Source organism: Manis pentadactyla, chromosome 6, assembly GCF_030020395.1.
Source record: "Manis pentadactyla isolate mManPen7 chromosome 6, mManPen7.hap1, whole genome shotgun sequence".
NCBI classification, from domain to species: domain Eukaryota; kingdom Metazoa; phylum Chordata; class Mammalia; order Pholidota; family Manidae; genus Manis; species Manis pentadactyla.
In genome coordinates this window covers 30,932,596-30,958,717 of record NC_080024.1, presented here as the reverse complement: position 1 = coordinate 30,958,717, position 26,122 = coordinate 30,932,596, and the positions used below count along the sequence as shown (strand labels likewise).

The window sequence follows — 26,122 nt, the reverse complement described above, 5'->3', positions numbered from 1 at the left end:
AGAAAGTTCTCTTTGCCAAATCCTTCAGTATTCAGAAACAGAAAAGAATATTGTGACCTCTCAAATGATATTCTCTGCATTTTTTTCAAGATAGCATGATTCATTCTCTTGTCTTTTTCAAGAAGGCAAGACTCTTCCTACAAAACACACGGAACTTTTGAGCATCCACAAAAATGCCCCAGGGGAAGTGTGTAGTGTTGGATCGGAAGTACATGTCACACACATAGAATAGTGCCTGCTGCTGAGTCAGCATGCAATAAATCTTAGCTCTCGTTACTAACATTATTTTTGGAGCAGAGCTGTACTCAGTAATGTCCTTGCTGTGAGTCAGCTGTCACTCACCCTCTGTGATGGTTACTGCCTTCCACTACAGTTTTTAGTGCTGTTCTGATAACCACATAAGGAACTCTCTTATCCCTGGTGGCCACTAAAGACACTGGTTCTTTCAAAGGACAAATCTATTAAAGGAAAGCTTCCTTTTCTGATTTTCACACTCATATTTATGCTCACAAGAGTATAAAGTAGAGTAGAGCCTGGCGACTAAGCTCATTTCCTCTAGTGTTCACGTCAGTGCCATGGCATGTCAGGTATGACATCTAGCATTTTGGCACCAGTGTTTGAAAGTCACTTTCAGCGTCCACTACTGTTTTGCAGAGCAACTGAAATGCCTTGACCCAGTAGATTCTTCCTTATATGATGGAGTTTTAAAACCCTAATCAGAAATGCCCAGTAAGGACGGGCAATTTCCAAACAACCAAGTGGCTTCAGCCTCTGTCAGAGATAGTCATCCTGTGATTACGGATCAGAACAAAAAGCTGTTTATTGGTTTTATTGCAGATATCAGGATTAAACAGAATGGCATATACAGTAATGAGACAGCTGGTCATTTAGACTCTCAGTAACAAGAGTAGAAAGATTTCCACAAAATAACAATTTACATATCAATTCACTTCATTTCAAACTTAATTGTTATCAGCTTATAGACTTTGATGAAAGACTATGTATACAGAAGGCTCTGCTCCCTTGATCAAATGAACCAGCAATAAAATAAAGGGACATTGTTGCAACAATAACCAACATAGAGCACCATGTCCAGTATGTTGAAAAGTCCTCCATCTCATACCACTACGAATTCCTGTAAGCAAAATAAGACAAGTAATTTTAGATTAAGCAGTCCTGGTTGTTTTGACCTTATTTTATATAATCTCCTTACATCGAGCTGAAAGGATGAAAATGGTTAACCTTTAAGAGACTTAAAGATTACTCTGACTTTGACCAAACCTGGGCTAGATAACTATACAGTCAGGTCCTCCCTGTCTTAATGATTTTATTTTTATGCCAGGCAAATGTGTATCCAGAAAAACAATCTGGTGAGTAAAGAAGTATCTCTATTTTAGTTTGTGTTTCCCATGCTCGGATGTACTGAGCTTTGCCAAAAGTGACTGATTTTACATTTCCAGACAACTGGGGATAAGGCTTTCCAAAGGGATGCTTGGAAAATGCAGTGTCATAAAAGACGAGTGGCCTCTGTGACTGCCTGAGATACTCTAAACCAGGATTAGAATTGCAGTTTCCTTTTCCCTTCTCTCCCCAAGACAAGGAAAACACTAGTAACTTTTGTCCGGAGTAGGCCTGAGAAATTATACCTTTGTCTTGCTACCTTTGGAAATAGCTAGGAAAGCAAGTTCAGAAGGTTGACATTTCATTCCTGTCAATCAGCCAGACCCAACACACAGCTTGTATGGGACTGGGACCTCTGTCTCCTGGGTCTCAAACGCTGAAGAAGAGTATCATCTTCAGCGTCATTGATGTGCTTATTAAGATCTGATCAACAATCCATGAAGACGAGGGGTGAGGCCTGTGAGAGGGCCCCAAGTGCTTCTCCAGGTAGCCATCAAGGCTTCTGACTCACAATCTAAACCTCACACATTGATTCCAATCACTTCAGTAAGCACCACAGTTGTTCAACTTCTCTAACACAATCATTGCATGGGCCAGCAGCATCACAAAATGCTTTCCTGGACTCAGGACTCCCCAGGCCAAGTACCTCAACCTGAGAAGCCAGACAAATATTCCCGGAGTCATACTATACTGAGGAACTTCTGACCTATCAAGAAAAGAATTGGGATGATAAGTTACCTAATAGCTATTTTGAAAAATAGCCAGGAAGAATTAAAGTATGCTCACAAAAGCCTTCAAAGCCAAAATGACTAGAATAATCACTGGAAAAATTAGTGGGATTTATGAATATTTTTCAAATATATTTTTGTCAATGGGAATAACTTTCTTCCTTTGGCCGTTGGACTTCCTGACCTGCCCAGGCCGTCTTATGGGTAGTCCTCTGCCGGTGACGCACCCACCCCCCGGGGCCTGCAGCTGAGCTGTCTCGCACTGCTCTCCTGGGTTCTCGCCTGCCTTCACATCCTTCTCTTTTCTCCATGTCTCCTATTAAGTTTTAACAAATATTTGCTCAGTCTTAGTGTCAGCCAGGTGATGATCCAAGAATATGGTATTATCTGTCCCTTGGAGGAAATCACAGGCTATCCAGGAATACCACATCTAAGCCAAAACAAATAATGGACAATAATACATGTGAAAAAATGCTGTATTATTTGTAGAGATATTAGCTTCTAAATGAGGTCAGAGAGAGAGAGTAATTAATTCTGTTGGAGGCAGGGCACACAGTTAGGGTGCTGGGAAAGCTACAGAGACCATTTGGGAGTTGCCTGGGCTTTTGTTCTTTTTCTCTTGAATTTGATGTTGTTCCTCCCACACCCACACCCACACCCCCAGAAAAGGAGTTCCTGATTTATTCACTTCAGTTGTGTTAAAATAAACGAACACACACAGATTGCAAGGTATGTAAATATGGATGTGAGATCTTAAAAATCTTTTCAGCCAGTCTGTTTTGTAGCTGTTTTCCCATCTAGGCTCTGAAAAGCTGTAAAGAACAAATTGAGAGACTATCAGTGCAAGTGAAATGGCCTGGTGAGTTTTTATAGGCCCAATTAAGTAAGCAAGATATGCTAGCTGTGAAGTGTTAATATTTGCCAAAAGAAAACATAATACCTGTTATCTGCTGGTATTTTATTTTCTTTAAAACTTGTTAAGACTATCACAGTCCTCTGGCAACAGGCTGGGGTTTTTTTATTAGCAGATAAAGATTGTCTGCTTCTTTAACAGCAGCATGAATATCCTGTAAGTAATTTCAGAAATAGGACGGCTCTAGAGTTTTCTCAAATATTAGTATTTTTATTGTTGTCTTTTTTCAAGAGCTGCATGATATATATCACAACCCCCCCCTCCTCTTTTTAAATCTTTGACTAAATTAGAAGAATATTTATCTATGAAAGAGGTTTGTAGACCCATGGATGGGAAAAAGGTCTGCTCATTTTCACTGTCATAAAAGACATGGTACTGTATCTTTCTGGCAAAGGAGATTGGTTCAGGTAGGTGACAGTTGGATGAATAAATGAAAACATTCTGAAAGATTTGTTTGCCCTTTTATGAAGGTGGCCTGGCAATCAACTTGAGGGAACCTGCTTGGCAGCTATCATGAGACAGATACATCTGGTGGATTCTGCAGTCAGAGGAAAGGCAAAATAAGAGGCCGAGACATACTAACCATCTCAAGAGAGGGATTTAAGCTGGAATGTGTGATAGCCTCACAAGTACAAAACCATCAGAAAGTTATTTTCTACACATGAGGAATAAGAGAGATGAGCTCCTGCTGTCAGTGGTCCAATACCAGAATTGAGACTTGTCTGTATTTTCCTTCTCTGCTTCTTAAAGGCATCTGAAAATAAAAAGGACATTGATGAAAAATTCTGGATTAGTCAATGGCTCTTAAGTTGCAAAGAACAAAAATCTGATTTCAACCGGCCTAAACACAAAAGGAAATTTTGTCAGGTTATAGAACTTTAAAGTCCATACTGACTTCAGGCCAACGTGGATCTAGCTACTGTGGACAGGCTAGAAATCTTTCTCTGTCTTTCGCTTTGTTAATCTCTCTGATGGGCACCATTCTCAGGAACTCCAGAATGGTGGCAAGACAGCCATCAGCAGGTCCAACCCAGCAACTCAATAGAAAGAGATTGTCTGTCTCCTGGTACATCCAGGAAGTCTTAGACATGGTGTTTAACGCAACGCTGAATGTCTTACTGCCTCACCCCGGCTCACAGGTATGCTTCTGAACTCCCATGGCCAGAAAGCAGTGCTCTTACTGGCCAGAACTAGATCACAAGGCCACTCCTGGAGCCAGGAAGTAGAATCAGGCCTCCCCAAGTTCCATAGTGAATATAGGTGAAGAGTTAGTCCCCAAAAGACAATCCAGGTACTATTAATGGGGAAGGGAAAATGGATATTGGAAACAATTGAGAGTTGCCTATTATAACTTCTAGTTCTATTAACAATATAAATTTCCTCACTTAGATTTTTAAGGGAAGAAAAAGAAAAGACCTTTCTCTTCATGTATTTCCTCTTTATCATTAGAAAGAACAGATCTATTATCAGTCTTAAACTTGCTGCCACTGTTCGTAAAAGGAGAAACAAAATTTATTTTTGCCTACTGTCCCAGTGTCTTTGAGTTATCTCAGGGACCCAGATGGCATCACCAAGTTATTCATGAGAAATTACCAGACCCGTGGCTACTTATTTACATAGGCAAAGTACATTCTGATTCACCCAGACTGAGGAACTTGTCCCAGTGGGAAGCGATAGAATTCTTTGAAAGGACTAGAAGTGACTCTCTCTTTCTTTGGGTAGAATTGCTCTCTCTGTATCCTCATGTATTGTTGATTTGTGATGGGAACATATAATATACATACATTAAATCATTATGTTGTTTACGTAAAATTAATACAATGTTATTGCTCAATTATATCTCAGTTTTTAAAAAGGACATTTTCTATTCTTACAAGCTTGAGAAAATGGAATGAGGTAAAGAATTAGAGCCATAATATGTATGCATCCAGTATCTGCTGCAGTTAGCCACCTACCGTATAATAACCAACGCCTTCTCCATTGATGAGCTCTCTTGAACTCCATAAGCAGTTCCTTCCCAGCATGTTCCTCCATTAACAGACTGGTGTTTCCCCTGATTTCCTAACACAGCTGAACTGAGGAGTGGAAAAGGTACCAAGACAGAGAAAACCAGAAAAGAAAATCCACTGCATCTATGAGTTAGGTGGATTTTGGAAGGGCCTGAGGTTTAATCAAACTTGATATTGGTGCAACATCAGATCCATCTTAAAGAGTTGGGGCTTGCTCACCCTGATCTTAGGAAGTGTGAAAATTTAAGGAAAGAAGAAGACAGAGTAAATTCACTATTTTTTTTTTGGTTGGCAATTTTAGTCCTTTCATATTGCAATGTGGCTTTCACAGGAACATGCTGAAATATTAGCTGCACATGAAAAGAGCATGTGAGTGAATTTCTAGCTGTTGAGCAATGTGCAAATCAGTCTGAAAGGAGGCAACTTATCTATAGGCAATCCCTAACATAGAAGTAAACTGTGTTCCAGAAACCCATTTAGAAATTGGAAGTTTGGAACTGGGAGTGATTTTTGGGCTCTGTGTACAGAAGAGGAGTGGAGTAGCAACAAGGAAAAGAAATTATTGATGGTTAGGGTCTCAAACCAGCCTATGAAAGCCCACTAAAATCCAATAACCTGTGCTAATCACAGAGCAGTAACCTAGGAGCAGGAGCAAGGAGCTGTCTGAGCCAAGGAGAAGAAAAGGAAACTCCATTCATCCCTCTTTCCTGGACACACTTTGGAGATATTCTCTAGCCCCATCCTATCTGCCAGTCTTTAAGAGTATCTTCCCACTTTTCTGACCCTTAATCGCTCCTCCCTCCCCATCACGGTGCCCGACATAGGCCCACCCTTTGCCCCAAAGTGCTCAGAATTCCAAAGTGACCTTTCTTCCCCATCCTCCATCAAGTTACCATTCTCTCAGTGCAGTTCATCTCACCTACACTTTGGGGAGCAAATATATGATCTATAAAAGTCCTTATCACTCCCTGAGAGACTTCTCTTTTCAAAGAAGATATTTGATTAACCCTAAATAAGTACAAAATAAGGCACTGCAGTGGAAGTCTAGGAGGAAGGAGCCAGAGAGGGACTAATGCAATCTTCCCCGGGGAACTGTCCCTGTGGGACATAGCAGGGTAAGGGCCCAGGACTGTGAGGCTCTATTCCTGAGGCCTTGTTGCTACTCCACTCCTCTTCTGTACACAGAGCCCAAGTCCCCAGGTCTTCCAGTCTGATCACCTTCCTGTGGGCAATGACCTGACCCTGAAAGTGACCCTGATTTCTCCTGCAAACTGGCCCTCACTTCCCCCAAAGGAAACCTTTGGTTTCTAAGTCTGCCCTCTGTGGCCCAGGGACCATGACTCCTCAGTCAGCCCTGTCTAAAAATCTGCCCTAAAGACAGCAACTCTAAACCACTCCTGTCTTCCCATCCAATCTTTCTAAAGCCACAGTTGCAGGTACAGGAAACATTTTAGCATAATGTGTGAGGCCTGAAGTTAAACTGGATAAATTTGTGCCATATATTTAACCTCTCTGACTCCTTTAAAACTGAGATAATAGTACAATCACATGTAAGTATTGTGCCAATTCAATGATTAGTCAATGTGCAGGACTTAGAATAGTGTGTGGCAGGTGGTAATGGTCAATAAAAGTGAGTTTTTAAATGGTGCACATATGAGGTGTTTAGAAATAATATATTCCATTAGCCAGAAAACCATTCTATTTTAGTCACTATTGGAGCTTAACCTCTTTGGTTATTGCAGAGTTATGGGACATTGTACAACACAAAGCATTTAGGAGGCCTTCCAGGCATATGCACTCTGGTTACCACTGAAGTGCCGACATGCCGGTCAGGTGGTGACTGTCAGGCCTGGTCGTGAGGCACGTTTGGCAAAAGCTGCTGGTCAAAAGGTCAGTATCTATTTCCCCCTCTCCCACACACAAACTTTTCCTTCCAAAGTGTGCTCCTTTCACCCCTGACCCCAGGGGCACACCTAATCTCTTTAATGAGTTTGGGCTAAAATCAAAGACCAAAGACCAGAAAAAAGTTAGAAGCTGCTGCTTTCAGCTCTGCAAAAACCCTAAAGCAAAGACATGTCCAGGTCTGGTTAAGGACTTAAAATAGGAGAGAGAGGATTGATGTAAGAGAATCGATGCAAGTTACTTACTCAGATTCTACTACAGCCAGATGAGTAACAATAGTGGCATCACTTCCTCCATGCTGACTACCATATATATACTGTACGTAAGTTATTCTAGACAACAGCTCCCTGAGATAGGTTCTCCAGTCCTAGTGAACTGATGAGAAAACTAAGGATCTAAGACTTTGCCTCATAATCATGTAATCATTAGCAAAATCGATACCTCAGTCTGTGTGCTAACTCGTGGTAGAAACAGAAGGGAGAAAACTGCGATGGTAGCTGTGTAGATACATTTTTGATGTGAGTTGTTGAAGAGAAAGGGACTCTGCATATTCACGTATTTGCAGTATAAAAAAAGGAGTTCTGCCTCTGCTGAACTACTCTTTAATTATCACTCTTGCTTTTAACCCAATAGTATTAATATTGTTTCATAAGTTCTCTGTAAAAGTTGAAATGAAATCATTCTGTTTATGCTGTAATCAAATAAGTTAGTCTATCTCTGGCTTAAACCCAAAACTAAATACCGAAAAGCAGGAAAAGAAGTTCAGAACCACATTATTTTTCCATAATATGTCAAAAAAAAAAAACCTTATGTTATACTTATATTTAAGTGAAAAATAATTCTTTCTGCTTCTAATGAACAATTAATTCCAACTCAGGATGTCAAGTTTAGAATAGGGTAAGTTCCCCCAGACCACAACCGTTTGTGTTGGATCATGGTTAAAACCCAAAATTCCAACTTCTACAATAACACATTCTTTTCTTGTATTGCAATGGGAGAAATGACCACTTTATGTAATATAGGAAAAACCATAGCAGAAACTCCTATGAATTCCAGATTTCCTAAGCTATTCTTGAAGCTGTTTAAAATCAGTTGGATATGTTTTATTTTAGCAGAGCTCAAAAGTCCTGAAATTAACTTTGGGTCCTGAATTTTTTTTAATGAAGATATTTAGAGTAGAAGACATGAAAATCTACTTAATTGGCATTTATAACACATGTATCACTTAATGTGGATGACAATTAAAACTCCACGTGAGCCAGTTTGTGTGCAGATCCTGCAGCCAGGAGCATCCCCGCACAGCGTCATAACTGGAGATCTGTGATTAACCAATCAGTTCAGTGCAGCGGCCCATCTTCCTCTTTCAGTTTAGGGAAATTTTTGATTCTGTCATTATAAAATTTAACGTCATCTGGTTCTTATTATTAACCAGTCTGGTGCTATAATGGGCAAAAGAAAACTCACAGAAAGCTCTCCTCTGAAATACACAGGAAGAACCTTTGAATCAAAGAAAACCCTAAAATGATGATAATCACCACAGCAGTACTGGAATTGCTATTTTCTGAGAAGAATGACCACTTTTGAATAGAAATGTCATGGCACATACCAGAGTTGGTGGCATTACAGTGTTCCTAGGAATCTCATTAATTTCTTTGTTTCATTCTGATCCTTGAAACCACAGGGCTAATTTTCAGTGTTTATGAAAAAGTGCAAAAGTTGATACCCTTGATCTCAGTGATGCTGACAGGAAAACTTTCTCTTTACTCAAGTAGATGATCAAAGAAGAAAGGGTGCAGCGTTATTATGGACAAGTGAGAAATAGTTTCTTTTCTATCTTCAAGATACAACTTTATAAAGTATGGAGTTCTAGGGTTTTTTCCCCATGAAGCTTTCTTCAAACAATTTAGCTCATTCTGTCCTCTTTCACTCAGATATGGTCCATTCCCTGCACAGCAAAGCCAAAGCATCACTTGAGAGAAGTAGATTTTTGGTAACCATGCATTCCTTTGCTGGTTTATCTGCTCGCTGAGTGCTTAGCCATTGATACACAAACGTACATCAAGCTCAACACTTCCATCAACACTTACCAACAGAGACAGAACCTCTCTCTGATGTGTGCACCTGTGTATGTGGAGATATTAATGTTTTGAAGTTTCTCCTTTAGAGAAACAGTAGGAACGGTTGTCTGAGAGAGACATTCCCCATCATAATCTGTTGTCTTTCCTCTAAATGAACCTTCTGGCTCACTCCGTGAAAAGGGATGCCCCCGAAACATGTGGAGATAACTCCGTTTCTTGGTTGCGTTTTCCCGTCATCACTAGTTGCCAGAGTTCCAGATTGTTTCTGAGTAGGAACTCTATTTTAATTGTAATTTTTGATGTGTATCAGCCACTTTCCTTTCTTCCTCTGTTTACAATGGGCCAGATCTCCTGTTTTCAGTGCGGTTCCCTTCTCTGTAATTTCCCAGGTAAAATCGTCAGGCAGCACCTCAGCAGCGATGCGCTCTGTGTGCACGTGGTTGTAAGGGAACCAGAGGCTCACATTCCAGAGGGAATCATGGTCTCACAACTAATGTGAATGATGGCAGTAAGAAATCTTTTAACATAGTAGTTAAATTGGTGATTGGGGGAAAAAAAGTGTGTTCTAAGACTTAGCAGTTTGTGGTTTATGTGTGGTTCTTAGGACTATTTTTTAATTTCCCAATTTCAGTAAGTGAATGATGTTCTCTTTCTCTACGTATAGATGCATACATGTAAGTTTAAAAAATCTAATCCTGAAATATATGATGATGGGGGAATACAAAGATGAGAAGCAAATAGGAAAGAACTGACATTTTGTTTTAAGCATTCAATATTTCCACTTACTTGATTCATAAATTTAATTTGTCAGAAATTTGAAAACCTTCCCAACTAGAAACTTCCCAGTGAGAACTCTTATTATGACTTGCCTAACTTCCTTGAAAATTTTACTTTCACAATAAACCTGTTAATGTCCTGTCATCAACTAAAGAAAATAATAAACCCATTTTCACTTATGTTGTGTCACTTTGGCCCCAGGATTGGAGAACAAAACTTCAAAGTATATGGTTTATTCATTTATTAATTAATTTCTCATACCTTTATTTGTGCCCCACCTTGGCCACTTTGTGCCAGAAATTCACCTGACTCTGAGGATTCAAAAGTAGGTAAGGCATTCATGTCTGATGGGAAAGGCAGACAGGAAACATAATTTTGAAGGTAATTAGATATTTAGAGATAATTATACAAGAAAAAATTAATAAGCAAACACATAAGAAAGAAAAACTAACCACAAATGAACAAGATAGATTTTCTTTTATCCGTGAGAGTGTCCCTTGGGCATTCCATCTTTCCTTGTGTCTGCATTTAAGGCGCTCTGCCTCCGAGTACACAGCTCCAATTGCCCTTTGTAATTTCTAAGGAGATACAAAGTGGCTTTTATCATGTTTCATGATGATGAATTTTCTTTAGGCCCAACCTCTCATTTTGAGGATTTGATCATTTCTTCATCACGTCTGTCCCAGTTACCATCTGAAATCTGCCCTAGAGGACATTTTGTCAAAGTGTGTCACAACTTTTTAGATGATCATAAAATCAATTTGTCACAATTGCCATTTTTAAGATTTTGAATAGAATATAGCAGAGGGCATCTCAGGTAGGAAATATGAGCATCTGTTGGCAAAATTTTTGTATCATATCAAGTGCATGCATACGTACACATATGTGCTGGGTCATAATTTAAACTATGTTTCTTCCTATGGGTTACAGTTTTAAGAGGTTAAAAAACTATAGTCTAAATTATAAGTTTTGTATCTAGCTGGTTTGCATTTCATTTATAAGGACTCATATGGAATTTGTTTCAGATCAGAGCTCAGAATTTTTTTTGAATAAATATTGTTGAGTACATCCCACCTGAAACATATAATATGACATGGAGTTTGCTTTTCTTGATTACTTCCAAATATCAATACAGATATACATATTTATTGGTAATACAGATAAAGATAAATATGTACACAATTTGCACACATTTTACTTAAGCAGGCCAATGGTTTATGTACCTATTAAATAAATATATTAAAAGAGGTTACAATGATGTAGCCAGAACTATTTTAAAGATCCGGTATATATAGGTGGCATACTGTTGTCTTTCTTATTTTCCTGAAATTACTATATTTTCCCTTTTGCATTTAAATTTTTAAGTTATAAATATAAAATATGCTCACTGCCAAAAAATTTAGATTACTGGTAAAAGCATTAAAACAAAAATTTAAATAATCTATTTTCTGACCACACAGTAAATGAAGTTTTATGTTTTAGAGTATTTTCTTTTATACAAACACATAAAATGCATGCATATCGCATGTAGTGATTAAACTGGCATCCCACTGGATATGCTGTTATATAAGCTAGTTTCTTATTTTTTTCTCATGCCATTAAGTGATCACCAAAAAAATGAGAATTTAATGTTTCATGCAATATTTCTTAGAAAAGATACTCAATAATTGATTAATCACTTTATCATTGTTGGATAAGTTATTTTAATCATTTCTTACCATAAGTAAAGATGTAATAATAAGCCTTATGAATAAACCTGTGTATTCTTATTCTTTGTCATAAATCAATAACAAGATATTAATTAATATGAGGCTATGAAACAATTTTTTTTATTTTAATTGATACAGGTTACCCAACTCGCCCCTAGGAGAGTTGATAAGCTTAAATCCTCCACAAAAGCATTTTCATGAATACATTCAACAAATATTAATGGACTATTTTTTTAGGTTTCATAACACCCTTATTACAACTGAGTGTCCTCGTTTTTCTTAGTTTTTGCCAAGTTCATAGCAAATATCAATTATTTTCTTTTCATTAAGTTGCAACAGGGAATGAGCATTTCTTGTATTGGCCGGGTATATATCTTCTTTTTTATGAATTTTCCATTTTTTCTGTAATGATGTTTGCCCATTTTGCTCCTGAGGTGTAAATGTTCTTGATATAAAAAGAATATGAACCCTTTATTGTCAAATATCATTCGGAATTTTTTCCGACTTTGTCAATAGTCTCTTAACTTTATGATACTGTAGAAAGCTTTTATTTTTGTGTAAACAAACCAGAGATTTTTGTTAGTATTTTTTCAAATGGCATTTAAACATCTGTTAAGATAATCCCAAGATTTTTCTTCTTTTCCTATTAGTGTGATTTATATTAATAGAGTTTCTAATGTTAAATAGCCCTTGCACTTCTGAAAAAATTAATCTACACTTACATATTGTCTGTTTTTCTTTGAAGATAAAGCTAGGCATAGATTGTTAGTATTTCATTTGTGCTTTTGTATCTATATTTTTAAGTGAAATTTATTTCTAAGCCTTTTGTTTGTTTTTTTCTAACTTCAGCAGTTTTACATAGAAAGACAATATTACCTTCATAAAATGATTTGAATCAATTTTCATCTGTTTCTATGCTTTCTAACAGTTTCTATAGACTTATATCTTTGTCAAGATTTGAAATAACTCATCCTTAAAATCATCTGAGTTGGTACATTTTTCTGGGTATTTCTTTCACCCTTTTTAAACTTTTCCCATAGATGGAGATCTTTAGAAAAGGAGATAGTCCCTTCTTTACTGAATTTTGGGAGTATGTTATCTTCTTCCATAAAATAAAGTATTTCATTGTGATTTTCAACTTTTTAGCATATTTTATTGTTCATACCACTTAATATATTTAATAATTCTGTTTTTCTGCTCCAATACATTCATTTTTACTTTATTAATTTATTATTTCTCTTTCCTTAAGAAAGGATAAAGCAAACTTTTTGAATTATTTAACTTAACTAATTATTTAGCTTATTTATTTCGGTTACTTTTTAATCATGTGTAATAGCAATAGAATTTATGGCAAGAAATTTGCTTTTGAATTTATTTGGAGTATTTCTAGAAGTGCCAATATCTTAAATTCTCATTTTTCTCTAGGTATCCTGAAATTAAAGATCTTATTTCTCTTTGACCACAAATGATTTATATAAAATTATTTTTTAAGGATTTAAGTTTTTCTCATTTAAAAATCATTATTAATGTATAATGTTAATGCTCTGTAGCCAAGGACAGTGACTTCTACAACTTGGGGCATTTATTAAAAGTTGGCATAATGTAAGGAACTATGTGTCATTTAAAGATTTAAATTATTTAAATTCAAACTAATGGTTTCTCTGCAAATGTGTATTATTTAATAAATATTTCTCAAGTGTTTATTATTATCCAAGCACTGTTAAGGTGCTAGAGAAATAGCAGAGAACAAAACAGACAAAAAAATGACATGTCTGCCTTGTGGGACCTGCATTCTAGTATAGAACATAATGTGGCATTACATTTCCTCAAATACGAGTCAGCGGAGATACACACACAATACATTTATGATAATTTTTCAGGAAAAGGACAAAAAAGAATACCACCACTTTAAATGTAAGCTTCTGTATTAAGAACCATCCCCATTTTGTAAATGTTCAAGTATGAGAAATATGTGTCCCACAATTGATAAAATATGGTAAAATAATCAACCTAGTTATATTATTTCTGATATTCTATGTATTTCCCTATCATTTTATTGATATAGGTCAATGTCTCATGTACCATTTTGTTTCTGAGACTTTATCATCATGTTTTTAGGTCTATCTCTCGTAAAATGGTTGAATTGTGGTGTTTGGCTCATCAAGAGAAATATTTAGCCCATTTATATCCGTTATCATAACACATTCTTATGCCTTCTGTCATTTTGTTTTAGGCCTTGGGTTTTGTACACCTTTTTGTGTTTTCTATTTTTTACCCCATGTGCTGTATTTTCTTTGGTTACTTTATTTAGTAACTTCAACCATATTGACTTTGTAAAAAACATTCTTTACCCTCATTTCTCTATCAACATCAAAAGTGAAATCATCTCTTTTGAGGTCCTTCCATGTAAAAGGAGCAAAATGATACCAGTGTATGTTATCACAACCTTCTCTCACACTTGATAACCTGTGGTATTTTAGATCCAACCATTTTTTTTAAAAAAAAGACTGCCTGTCTTCTCTTTCAGTATTTTATGTGGTGTGTTTCCTGTCATCCAGGGATTACACTCCATGTCTAATGCCCGTTCATCACTGAATTCTTTATCTTGATACAGCTCTCAGCTAACCTGCTTACCTTTTTGAGTAACTTCACTTCAAGATGGGTATATAGTTAGCATATTTCTAAATCCTTGAAATCTGATACCATTCTTTACATACACATCCTTTATGTATATCAGTGCTGCCAGAGGCTTTGAGGTATATAAGAAATATTTTTTGAATGAATGACATACCTGCTTCCCAAGGGTTTTTTCCTACAAAGTCCATTGACTTTTGGTTTTTAACATTGGTAAAGGAGAAATAGGAGGCTGACCTGATTTTACTTCTTTGTGAGTAACCTGTTGTTGTTCCCATCTAGGTCTCAGGAATTCTTTCTTTATTCACAATGTTCACAATTTTCATGCGAATTTGTCTAGATGTTAGTCTCTTTTCATTCATTTTGCCAGGTCTTTACTAAGTCCTTTCTGTCAATAGCTTTATGTTGATTTCTGCTTTCTTCCTTGAAAGCATGGGTGTTATTACTTGAACAAGATAGGTGGTGTTCCCTAGCTTCTCATCACTTTACACCTGATTGAGGAGTCCTTATGTTGGGGCAGCGGTGGCAGGGAGCAGGGGATGGGGTCCTGGCTGATGTAAATTCACACCTTCTGTTTAGAGGCTCAGTAGCTTGAGAAAACAGGAAAAGGGAACCAAAATCCTCAGCGATGCCTGGAGGAGAACTTTGCTTCTGCTTAGTTTCTCAGATGTTTTTTCCTGAAATCTGTGGACATGGGGTCCTTGTTCTGTGCCCTGATTTGTGTTTGGCCAACAACTCTCACCCTAAATTTCCTGTGGTTGTGTCTACCCTTCATCCCCTTACTATAGCCCATCAAATCAGGAAAGAACACTTTCTATCTCTTAGATTGGTTTCCTGTGTTCTACCCACCTGGAGAATCCTCTGCTTTCCAGATGGACTGTTTGCAAGGGCTGCCACTCCTGCGACAAGAGAAAATCCGTATTAATCTCCTCATCAGGCTTAACCTCTCCTCTAGCCTCACCGCTCAAGTGGAACATCCTCCAGCTCCCCAGAAGGTGGATGCAAGCTGGTACCATGTCCTCCTTTCAGCTTGACCCAGGGCACCATTTCTAGCAGATGCCCATCACTGCCTAGCACTGGTGCAAGTTTTTCCTATTTTATATGCTGTTGCTCCTTTCAGCCAAATCTGGGAGATCAGTAGTAAATTGCCTCTGCTCACATTGCCATTAAATCCAACATTCGATACCCGTTATAACACTTAAACTTCCTTTAAGGAGGGATTTCTGAAGGCTGAATCACATTAAGCATTGATCCAGGACAGTTTTATTGCATCACAAAGGCCATTTTCCTTGCTGCAGCTTCTTCTCCACACGCAGTAGGACAATGCACATCTAGTCGTGTGACTGGGAAATACGGCTTTTTTCCCTCCTACTCTAACTCCTAATTTTTCTTTAAATGATCCTACAAAAGTGAAATTTGGTGTAAAACTTCCAAATTGGTTTCTTTACCATTCCAAAGAACAGACCTCTGCAAAATCTAACAAAACTGGTTTTCTGGTTGCACGTCAGTATAGCTCCAGTAGGGCTAAGCTGAAGAGGCCACAGAGATTCAGAGGGTTGAGTTGTTGGGAGGTTTTTTGTTTGTTTACATTAAAGATGTAAAAACCAGTTAGAACATATGCTAGGTGTTATGTACATTCAACTACCTATGAATATATAAAAGTTTTATTTTTTCTGTCAAGCTGCATTGTTCGAATTGTTTAAAATGAAAAATGAAGTTCCTGCCACAGACATACAGATACCAGTTGCATTACTTTATTAATTCCTAGACTAAAGTCTACAGTGCAGATGCTAATCTAATAACAGAATCATATTGATAATACAGTAGAAAATCCCCACTACAGGCTTAGAACAGTGCACATGGGATCCAGCATTATTTAAGACTTGTCCTTTCTCACACTGAACCAATATTCACCTTGCCTTTTGGTGACAACTCCATCCCAGTGAGAATTTCACAAAGGCCCTGGCTGGCTGGCTGGCCCCAGCCCCTTCTCCTCATGCAGGTGCAATTACTTGGGTTCCTGTGGGTTTGTGATCTGTTCTCAGACATGGGAAAGTGCATGAAAATGTATGGAATCCTTTTTCAAAAGTTCTCTTAGAATCAAGCTGGTCCTACTGTGATTTTTATGACCTCCCCTATCACAGGGCCTGGGGTTCCACATCCTCATGAGTCTTGGATTTCCACTGAGGCTGATACGTCCAGTACCCCCAGAACCCTAGGGATTCCCTGACCTGGATTGGTCACCCATCTGAACTTGACCCCAACTGCTTGCCAGCCTGTTATGAACAATTTTGAACATCAATTCTGTCTCATAGTTTGGACTGATATCTCCTTTCCTCTCAGATCCATCTTCTTATCTCTGCCTGTCTAGGTACTCACAGCTACACCTGGGCATTGGTGGGAGGGTTGTGGATGTGTGCTTCTATAACTTTGTGCAGCTGTCACTGGTCTGGCCTATTCAACTGCTGCCCTTATATCTGGTGGTGACAGAACCTTAAGTTCAAAGCTTGAAGTGTTGGTGGATACAAAGATCATTCCAATACTGCAAGGAAGAGTTCTACAAAAAGTAATGGACTTTTATGGCCTCTTTTCTTACCATATTGGCCCAGAAATATGCCAGCCAAAAAGCCTTTAGAAGCTCACAAACTTCATTACCCTAAGTGTGATTCTCCAATTTGATAGCAAGCTCAGCTTTGATGTCAAACTGCTCATCTTCTGTTTATGGCACTTACTGCTTAGAAACAAACATGACAGATGCCACAGTCCATATTCCTACCTTTTAAAATTCTAGTGAAGACAATAAGAGGCTGAATTAATTTACATGGAAATATTTTAAACTTCCAAGATTCCCATTGAACCTATGCTTGGTGCTTTGTCTTTAATGATTACTGCATGTTTGCACAGTTTAAAATTCCTGAGGTATGCAATATCCATAACACAACTTTGCTGCCTTTATTTTCTACTGCTTCAAAACGGCATCTGAGGGTAGCATGGAGGAGGGGAGACCAATCTTCATCGATACTGAGTAGTGATTTAAAAATAACTTTAAATCATTTTTGTACTACTCATATGTCCACACCCCCTTTCCAGGTAAATTCTGTTCAGGGGCACAAGTGGCCACTGAGACTCCATTGGTCTTTCGAGAGGGTGAAGAAGTCAAATGAGAGGACTGCAACTATAAATAAAACAGCTCAAGTGTAGAATCATCATCAGACATGCAAGTGTAACCATAATGAAAGTTACCTTGAACAAATCAGTTCCCAGGATGACATTCATTTCTTATTGATAAATATGCTTGATACAGTGACGTACAGCTCCCAGAAAGATAATGGAACAGATAATTAAACCATCTGTTTGGAAACTTAAACACACGCACACTCATACACACACACTGCAAGGAGACAGGAGCCTTGGTTAACACAAATCTTGTCAGTACAACCTAACGTCCATCTGTAGAAGAGGATCTGGCCTCTGATGAGGGAAAAAAAACTGAAAAGGTCATTTTTTATGGAGTAAGGTTTTTGATTCTGTAGTATGTGACCAACATCAGAAGGAGAAAGAACCTCCCTCGCGGTTCTTTATCTAGGTGGATGATGGTTTGGGGAGTGCTGGTAAAACAAGTCACTAATGTTTCGGTTTCATTTGACTACAGTATACCAAGGAGGCTTTTCTGTGGCAGTGACTGGCCAGGGAAGTTAAAGGTGGAGCTACTTGGGTCCCTTCTGCCATAGAAACCTTCTGGAGGTCAGCCATTAGACCCCTCCTGCTTCCGTACTAACGTATAAGGGCAGGTGCAGGACGTTCCCTTCGTCACAGACCTTCTCAACCTCCACCTCTACCTCCTTCTTTCCACTCTTAGCACCCCATAATGCTGTTCTTGTAGAGAGGACATCCTTGACAAATGCTGGCTGAATTGTGTGCCATGTCTCCAGGTCTCTCTCAGGGAAAGGAGGAGGATCCAGACTTCCATAACCATGCCAAGAATAACAGAAGTTACCACAGATGTGAAGTCTAGTTCTCTCTACCACCTTTTTCAGCTCACTGAGGCCTACATGATGCAGTCAGAGACGAGTTAGATGCCTTTGCGGAGAAATTCCTCATAGTTCATGGTGCACAGAGATTCTTCATCAGTCAGAGTCCCCCACAAGCAGCCAGCTGTAACACTGGCCAGTGGTCCACTTGAGTGAGCCAGAAGGTAGAGTAGGTAGTGGTCCCATTAGCCGTCCTAGCAGGGTGTTATGCCCATGTTTTGTATAGCTGTACTGTCACAATAATCTCCTTTGCCCATTCTTCCCCAGCTGCTCCAGCCACATCACCCTGTCCCTGTCTGTTCTTCTCTGCTGCTTCCTGTCTGCTCCTGGAAGTAAAACTTAATCGTATCTCACCTCACGCCATCACAGAACTTAGTTAAGAGCTTGTGCGTGTTGAACCCTCCAGTGTGCCCAGCCTCGTGCTGAGTGCTTTGCTGCCCTAGACAAATGCTTGAACTGTTGATGGCCCAAATGGGTAAACTGAAGCAGGTTCCTCTAGTGATCTCTAAAGACAAGTTACATACCTTTTGACACCAGTCCTTGGTTGTCATCTCCAGCCTCTTTTCTTTAAGTCAGATATGATACAAACCTAAATATTCAAGGATTGGCTTAATGAGGAATTACAGATTGTGGGTCACTGCTAGCATTTTCTTTTGCAACAAAACTTAATTGGTTAATGTCTTTTACAATGTTCCAAGTAGCTACCTGACATGTAGGCAATTACACCTATAGGGTGAACACCTCATTCAAGTCTTTTTGTAGATTAAATCGATGTATGCTTATGTATTTTGAAATAATACATACGGATACAGGGACATGACCCCACTTTAGTATTACAAAAATTAACTTCCATCACATTTTAATGCAAATGTTACCTCTGTAAGTGAATGACCTGAAAAGAAAGCGTTTCCATAGTAACCTAAAGGAACACATAACCTGTTTATGATAACTTCTCCATGAAGAGAGCCAGGCATGGATTGAGGATATGCTTTGATGTCTCCTGGGAAAAAAATAGCTGACAGCATTGTGTGAGTGAATGGTTAGAAGATTTCACCTTATTTGTAGTTAATTTGGAAAATAAACCTTTATAATGAACTGCTGAAATACACTCTTGAAACAACCAGATGATCCATCAGGATATTTTTTTAAATGTAGTTTGTCATATGTGACAACCAAGGCATCAGTTTCAGAGAAGGGAATAAGGATGAGTTCTTACAAGAGGTCTGTCCCATTTTGCACATTTCTTTGTATCTGTACTCTGTGTTCTTCCCCAGGAGTCACTGAGGCCTTTCAAAGCTCTGAGATATCTCTCTTTACCAACTCCCCCCACCTCATTTTTTACCTCAGAACATGTTACGTAGAAGCTGCCTTTCTGGAATTGAGAGTCTACATTGTAAGGATATCAACAAAAAGGAACATATTGATTATACTTCACTTTCTCTACGGGCATGGCTGTTTGGGTGGCTTTTGGAGGAACCATTAGCTGGAAATGAGTTTGACATCCACAAGCCACTCTGGTTATTCCCCCTTCTTCTAACAGATGAAACATCTCATTAAAGAAAAGCTTGTCTATGAGAGTTTTCTTCCCTTCTTTTTTCTTTTTTTTTTTTTTTGAAGGGTAATTAAAGTAGGGAACAGATGCATCTAGTTTTAAGGAGTGTTTCTTTGAAGCACCATTTTAGACTCAGCTCACTGACAGGTCCATGCCCACGGGCTCTGGTGTGGATTTAGGGCAGAGCCACTGGCTACAATTACCCATCTGGTATCCATCTGGTAGCACAAATGAAAGATAATACCAGATCACAGAGCAACGGTACCAACTGCCAACTTTGTATAAGCAGGCAAATGAAGGTGCCACCCAACAGCACTGTGAAGAGCAAGAAATGTTGTCCGTAGGGTATGCGCAATTCCACCAGAAGATGCAAAACAATGGCATGCCAGAGCATATGGAAAGGAAAGGCCATGTGCACCTAACCTTACAGCTGCAACTTATTACATACTAAGCCAAGTTTTCTCTGCCACATTTAGGTTGCTAATGTCACTTAGGAGAAAAGGTATTATCCTACTTGCTTGAGACCTATCTTGTGCTACCCACATCCACCCACAACAGGGTTAACTGGACTTGAGGACTTTTGGGTGAGGAGTAGGTACCAGCATCATATGGGCATTGACTTCATTTACATGTAATGCCATTTTGCAGAAGTCCATACAGTTAGACCAAAAATAAGGACTTTGTGGTTACTGTAAAATGATTTAGACATTTATTAATTAGTTACTTTCTCCTTATTTTTATATCCTCTTTTCTGCTTTGTCTGTTTCATTCCAGAATGGAATGTGCTCTGGCTAGTACAGTGGCTACATGTTGAGACTCTCTTACTATAACTGCCAGAGAATTACCATTTTCAGACCGCACCCCCGGTGAGGAACTCCAGATGGAAACATTGCTTTGAGGTGGCAATGGTGTGTTTGCCTATGAGGCTGCCCATCTGTGCTAGCCTTTCCCATTTATTTCCTCTGCTTTCTCTTTAGTATATTGGTCCTGGCCTTGTTTTTTTCTCTACATGAATGCCAGATATGACCAAATAAAGTGAGATATTAGAGTGAAAATTAATTATGTTACAATCACCTAAGCAACACCATACTCTCATTTGGTCTTTTCTGTATTTTAAAAGGGTCATCTTCATAATGACATATCGCATTACATATATTGGTAGTTTACACACTACCATATACTCTGAAACACATTATCCCACTCATTACCTCTAAATCACTTAAGACAGGAACCCATTTTTACAGAAGAGAAAACTGAGGCTCATCAAAGGTACATGATTGCTGACAGTCACACCATTAGCATTGAAGCCAGATCATATGACCCGAGTGTGAAACTCTTCCACCAGATTTAGGTAATTTCTGTTTACATCTCTGAACTTCTCTTCCCTTCTTACCAAGGGGAGTATTTGACTACTTAAGGATCATTTGCAGCTTCCCAAAGAATGAGATAGTTGAATCAGAGAGAGAGATTCATGGTGTCCTGGGACAAAAAACCCCTGCTCTGTTGGTGACTAGAGGCATGAGAGCAAAGTTGAATTCCTTTCTTTCACAGTCTCCTACAGAACGTTCCACATACTTCCACTGAGAGATAAAGCAGAGACAAATATCTTCCCAGTCAGCCACTGACTCTCATGCTAAAAGATTCAAGAAGATGAAGTGGGGAAGAAAGAAAGGTTGCAATTTAGAGGCACAAATCACCTGGATAAGAATTGTTGTAAAGTAATTATATAGTGCACAATGACCAGAAAAGTGCCAGGACAGAGGTGAATGAAAGGTGAGATGTCAAAGGAGAGAGATTATCATCCAGAAGAAGAGATTTCACTATCAATGTAGACTGTGACCTGTGTAAAAGAATTTATGGAAAAGCCAAAATAAACTTAAATCTGATTCCACGTGGAAGAGCTAAATTGCATACTCTGTGCAAGAAAATATAATATTGTAAATTCACTTGCTTTTTCTTCCTCCAACCTGTAGGACTCAAGTTCTTTTGCCGTAATTTATGCTAGTTAGTCTTTCCACTTAAATCAAGAGGGGACCTGCAAATGTTGCCATCCCTGGTCTGCTCCTCGTTAGAAACAATGAAGAATTTGAAGAACAAAAATACATCATAGGATTAACAGAAAGAAAAGCCACCCAGAGAGAGAAACATGATGCAGGAAATGATCTTACTGAGCTGGACGAAAGAAACTGACAGCCTTCAAGATCAACCACTGCTCCAACTAAGGTCTAAACAGGGTCTAAAGTAGAATCACCTGGCCATGCCAGCCTCCCCTGCTGTCTTCTCGTCTGTGTTTTTCGTATTTCCTGTCATATTGCAGTTATTAAGCCATGTTCTAGCTCTCTAAATCCAATTCATTAGTTTCCCTTCATGGATAAGAGGGAGGGCATTAGATGAGAAAGAAATATGTACTAAGCTAATCAGCCTTAGTGAATTCCAGGTTATAGTCATGGAAGCTTTATCCCAGCATTCAGACGGAGCACAAAGACACAGGAGATGAATGGGCTATGACTGTCCCGACACCACGCTTGGAGCCCTGCTGCTTATATCATTTTATACTTTCCCAAAGGGGGAAGGAGTAGATTAGGGAACATTTAATTGCATTATAAACTGATTGACAAATTGGTGATCTGATGCATATGGATGCCTTTTTAGTGAAATGGCTTAGAAGCTGCCAACCAAAATCCTCAGGAGCCATGATTTGCACACCCTCCGCAGGGTTATTATAGAAGAAGCGGAAGGATGGGTTGATTATTATCTTTCCTCCTTTCTGGTGTTTTTTTTTTTCTTGAATGCTTTCTTTACCTCCAGGGAAATGCATTCTAGCAGCATGAGCACCACTATTAATCAACACTTGTAGCAATAATCAGTAAGTGAAAAATGGTGACCAGAATCTGCTAATGCAGTGGCATAACTGTCTTCTGAGTTTCCCTTTGTGATCATGCCTTGGCATTCTAACATGGATAATTTATACAAAATTAATGTTGGCACCTTCTGAGGTGCAAAGATTTATAGAAGCAGTGTTTACTTCTTCATCCATTAAAAAAGAAAGAAAAATCGTTTCTGGTCATGAGGAATAATATTTTAGAGCCTTTAAAAATACACTTGCTATCTTCATGTTGCTTAGTGTTTTGTTTAGCCAGCTAGTCCCTTCACTTTCAAACATGGGTGTCATGAAAAGCAAAACTGTTACAAGTTCTTGCTTCCAGTTTTCCCAGAACTTTTACCAGGAAGAGAGTGTGAAAAATAGTCAAGAATTCAAAAATACCTCCAGTCCCAAGATCCTTCTGAGAGCTGTCTGGTGTTACTGGCAATGCAGGGGAAAAAAAAAATCTGAGTTGCTAGAGAGGCAAAATGCTGTTGCGAGCCACACCTGAGAAAGAATCGTCAAAATGGAGCCACCTGGGGCTGGTGGTGACATCATACACAAGTGAAAGCCATTTTAAAATTCATTTGCCGCTTTCACCAAGTTGCCTTTCAATTCACATCATCCTATGATCAGTAGGATAAATTCTGAGGTGTCATCACTTTGAGAATTTCTCTGAAATGTCACAAAGTTGGGATGGGCTTGCCTGGAACCTAAGAAAAGTCACTCAGGGGCAGAACCACATCTTAAAGAACAATTGAAGACCAGGACTCATAGGGAGCGTATTACACCAGCCCCTTGTCTGAGGATCACTCCTGTCATTAAAATCAATGCAACTTAATTAAAGCAAATTGCAGATAGATACATCTATAAATAAGATATTAAAGTGTGCTGCTGAATATGGTAATTGCTGCATATTTAGCAATCAGTGTGTGTGCTCTGCTTTTGCCTGGGAGGAATTCCTTTCAGTGGAATCAATGGAGCTTTATTAAAAACCATCCAAATTAGAGGGAGAAATGATGAGTGTTATAATAACACAAAATCACTGTTTCAACTTTCATTGCAAAGAAAAGAAAGCAAAATATGTCCATCCCTCTTTTTTCACTCAAGGAAAATATTAGACATGTTCTCTTTAAGATGTGGATACTTTGAATTTATAAATTTTAATATTTGCATTCTCTTCTCCCAAAGGAAGGCGGAGGGAAAGTAATGATCATAAATAAAACAGTTCAGCAGTGGGACCAAAGTGTGAGGAACACCCCAGTGTCTACACATTCTATTTTATGTCTTGATGACAGAAGACAAATCAAGTCCATACACTGAAACAGAGCTTGAAGTGGCTTTACTCTCCTAGGCACTAGATTTTTTGTGTGTGAAGTTATCATAGGTTAATTCAAAATAATGAATGTTAGAGACAAAAACTCACTTTCTTCACCTTCCTTACTTCTCTCACTACCTTACCGCATCACCTTTTATCATAAATAACAAGCTCATGGCCAAGAGATTTTTTTTTTCAAGTTAATTTTAAAATACACATTTTTTAAAATCCTTCATCACCCAATTTAAAAACAAATAACAGAAAAACATAAGGGTTAATTAAATCACTCCCATGTGACCAGAACCATTTTCAAATTTGACAAAATAAATACTGAAATGCAAAAAGACACAGTGTTGAATGTTCTGAGATGAAAGAAAGGAGTCCCTGGACAGCCAGCCTCTTCTTCTAACAGAATAGTGAAGTTATCTAAGAAGACTTCCTACACTGGGTCACTCTGTGTGCATTTACTGTCTCTGGAAAGAGAGGAGGAAAAGAAAGAAAAGGGGAGGTAACAAGAGGAGAAAAAAATGGATGTTTAGAAAAGTGATTTTTAACTGTTTCAATTAATTAATGTTAATTTCTTGAAGGTCTTCCCAGCACTGACCTCGGTGATGAGGAGAGAGAACAAAATCGCTGCTGTCAGGGAGCTGACATTGATGTGGACAGATAGACAATAAACAAATGAAGAGGAAATATCAGGCCATGATAATTTCTATGAAAAAATATAAAACTGGGCTCAGGGGCTAGAGCGTGATTCTGGCCAGGTGTGCTGTTTTATATAAGTGGTCAGAGAGGACTGCTCTGAGGAGACATTTGAGCAGGAATCCAGGCAAAGTGAGGGTGGAAACCATGTGGACATCTGGAGCACAGGCATTCCAGGGAGGGGGACAAATGTGGGTACGAAAGTGCTGACCAACATGGTTGGCAGGCTGGAGGAGCAGTGAGGAGAGCCGGGTGGTGGGAGCAGCAGCGGCAAGCAGGAGAATGGGGGTAGAGAGCCCCAGATGTAACTACTGCAAAACCACGTGAGTCTTTTGAAGCAAAATTCTTAAGTCCACTCTACTTAACCATTCTCACCAATAGTGGTTATTTCTAATTTTCAGAGGTGCAATGCATAACTCCTATATATATAAATGCATAACTCTTGCTTAGAAAATAGTGAAAAGAGTTGACATTGGGTGTAGCTTGCTATGTACTTTTGAAGGCCCAATTCTAGCAAATGATTTTCAAGGAGGTGATGTATGATTTCACTCCAGACTGCCTATTCCAAAGGCCCTTATGCTCACAAATTCGTTCTTAATTGTGACTTTGAGTTTCCCACTCTACAGAGGGATGTGAGTAGATGAGAATGGAGTTCTGCCATGTATATCCTTGAGCCCCATGGCTAACAGGCAGACATATTGCCTCCATAATGAAATCTGCTCTGCCTCCTTCTCATGTTACTACAGGAAGTACCTATGAATTATGGGTAATGGAAAGAGGGAGTAGCCACAGCCACCAGTCATGCACATCACAGATATCTTAAGCCTTGCCTTGCCTTTAACACATGCTCCATCCTCATGTAACTGTTCCTCAGAGTTGACCCCTATCAACGGGTAGAGAAACAGGCAGAGTTGTGGGCCTAGACCCCTTGCTGGGGTCCTTTTTCCATGCCTAAGGAAGATGTCATAGGAAAACTCAAAACGAAAACTCTCCTTTGAGAGATGTACTCACAGTAGTTTTCAGCTCTGTTATTAGCTCTGTTCCATGCTGTTATTATCGAGCAGCATGGCCAGTGTGATTCATTGTAATTTGTGAGAATCCTGGTCAAACTGAATACTACCATTCCAGTCATGCAATAATACTATGATTATTGGAATATCTGTAGCATAAAAAGAAATGTATTTGCTTCAGAAATCTCTGAAAATAACTGATAGAGGACCTGATTTAATGGGTCTCTTTAATTCATAGTATTATTTAAAAGAACAGGGTATTGAAGACATTATCCATAAAAGGCTTCCCATCCCTATGAGGTCAGTGAATTTACTCCACTACGTCTGTAATTTCCTCTTCTGTACCCGATGGGTCTGGCCTGCTGTTCTGCTGCACCTTCTCAAGCAATAGCCAGGCTCCATGTTTTAAGGAGCCCTGAAATCCATGAGTCATAAAAATTATTAATTAGAAACAAGTTGCAGTGTTGGGTCATTTTTCCTTGGGGCCCTTACTGG

The 26,122-nt window shown here is 38.7% G+C and overlaps 1 protein-coding gene across 6 annotated transcripts in view; it reads left to right on the top strand.

The window, feature by feature from the left end:
* The window catches only part of PARD3B (par-3 family cell polarity regulator beta), a 985,497-nt gene that overhangs the window by 893,020 nt on the left and 66,355 nt on the right, over positions 1–26,122 (top strand). The window lies entirely within an intron of this gene.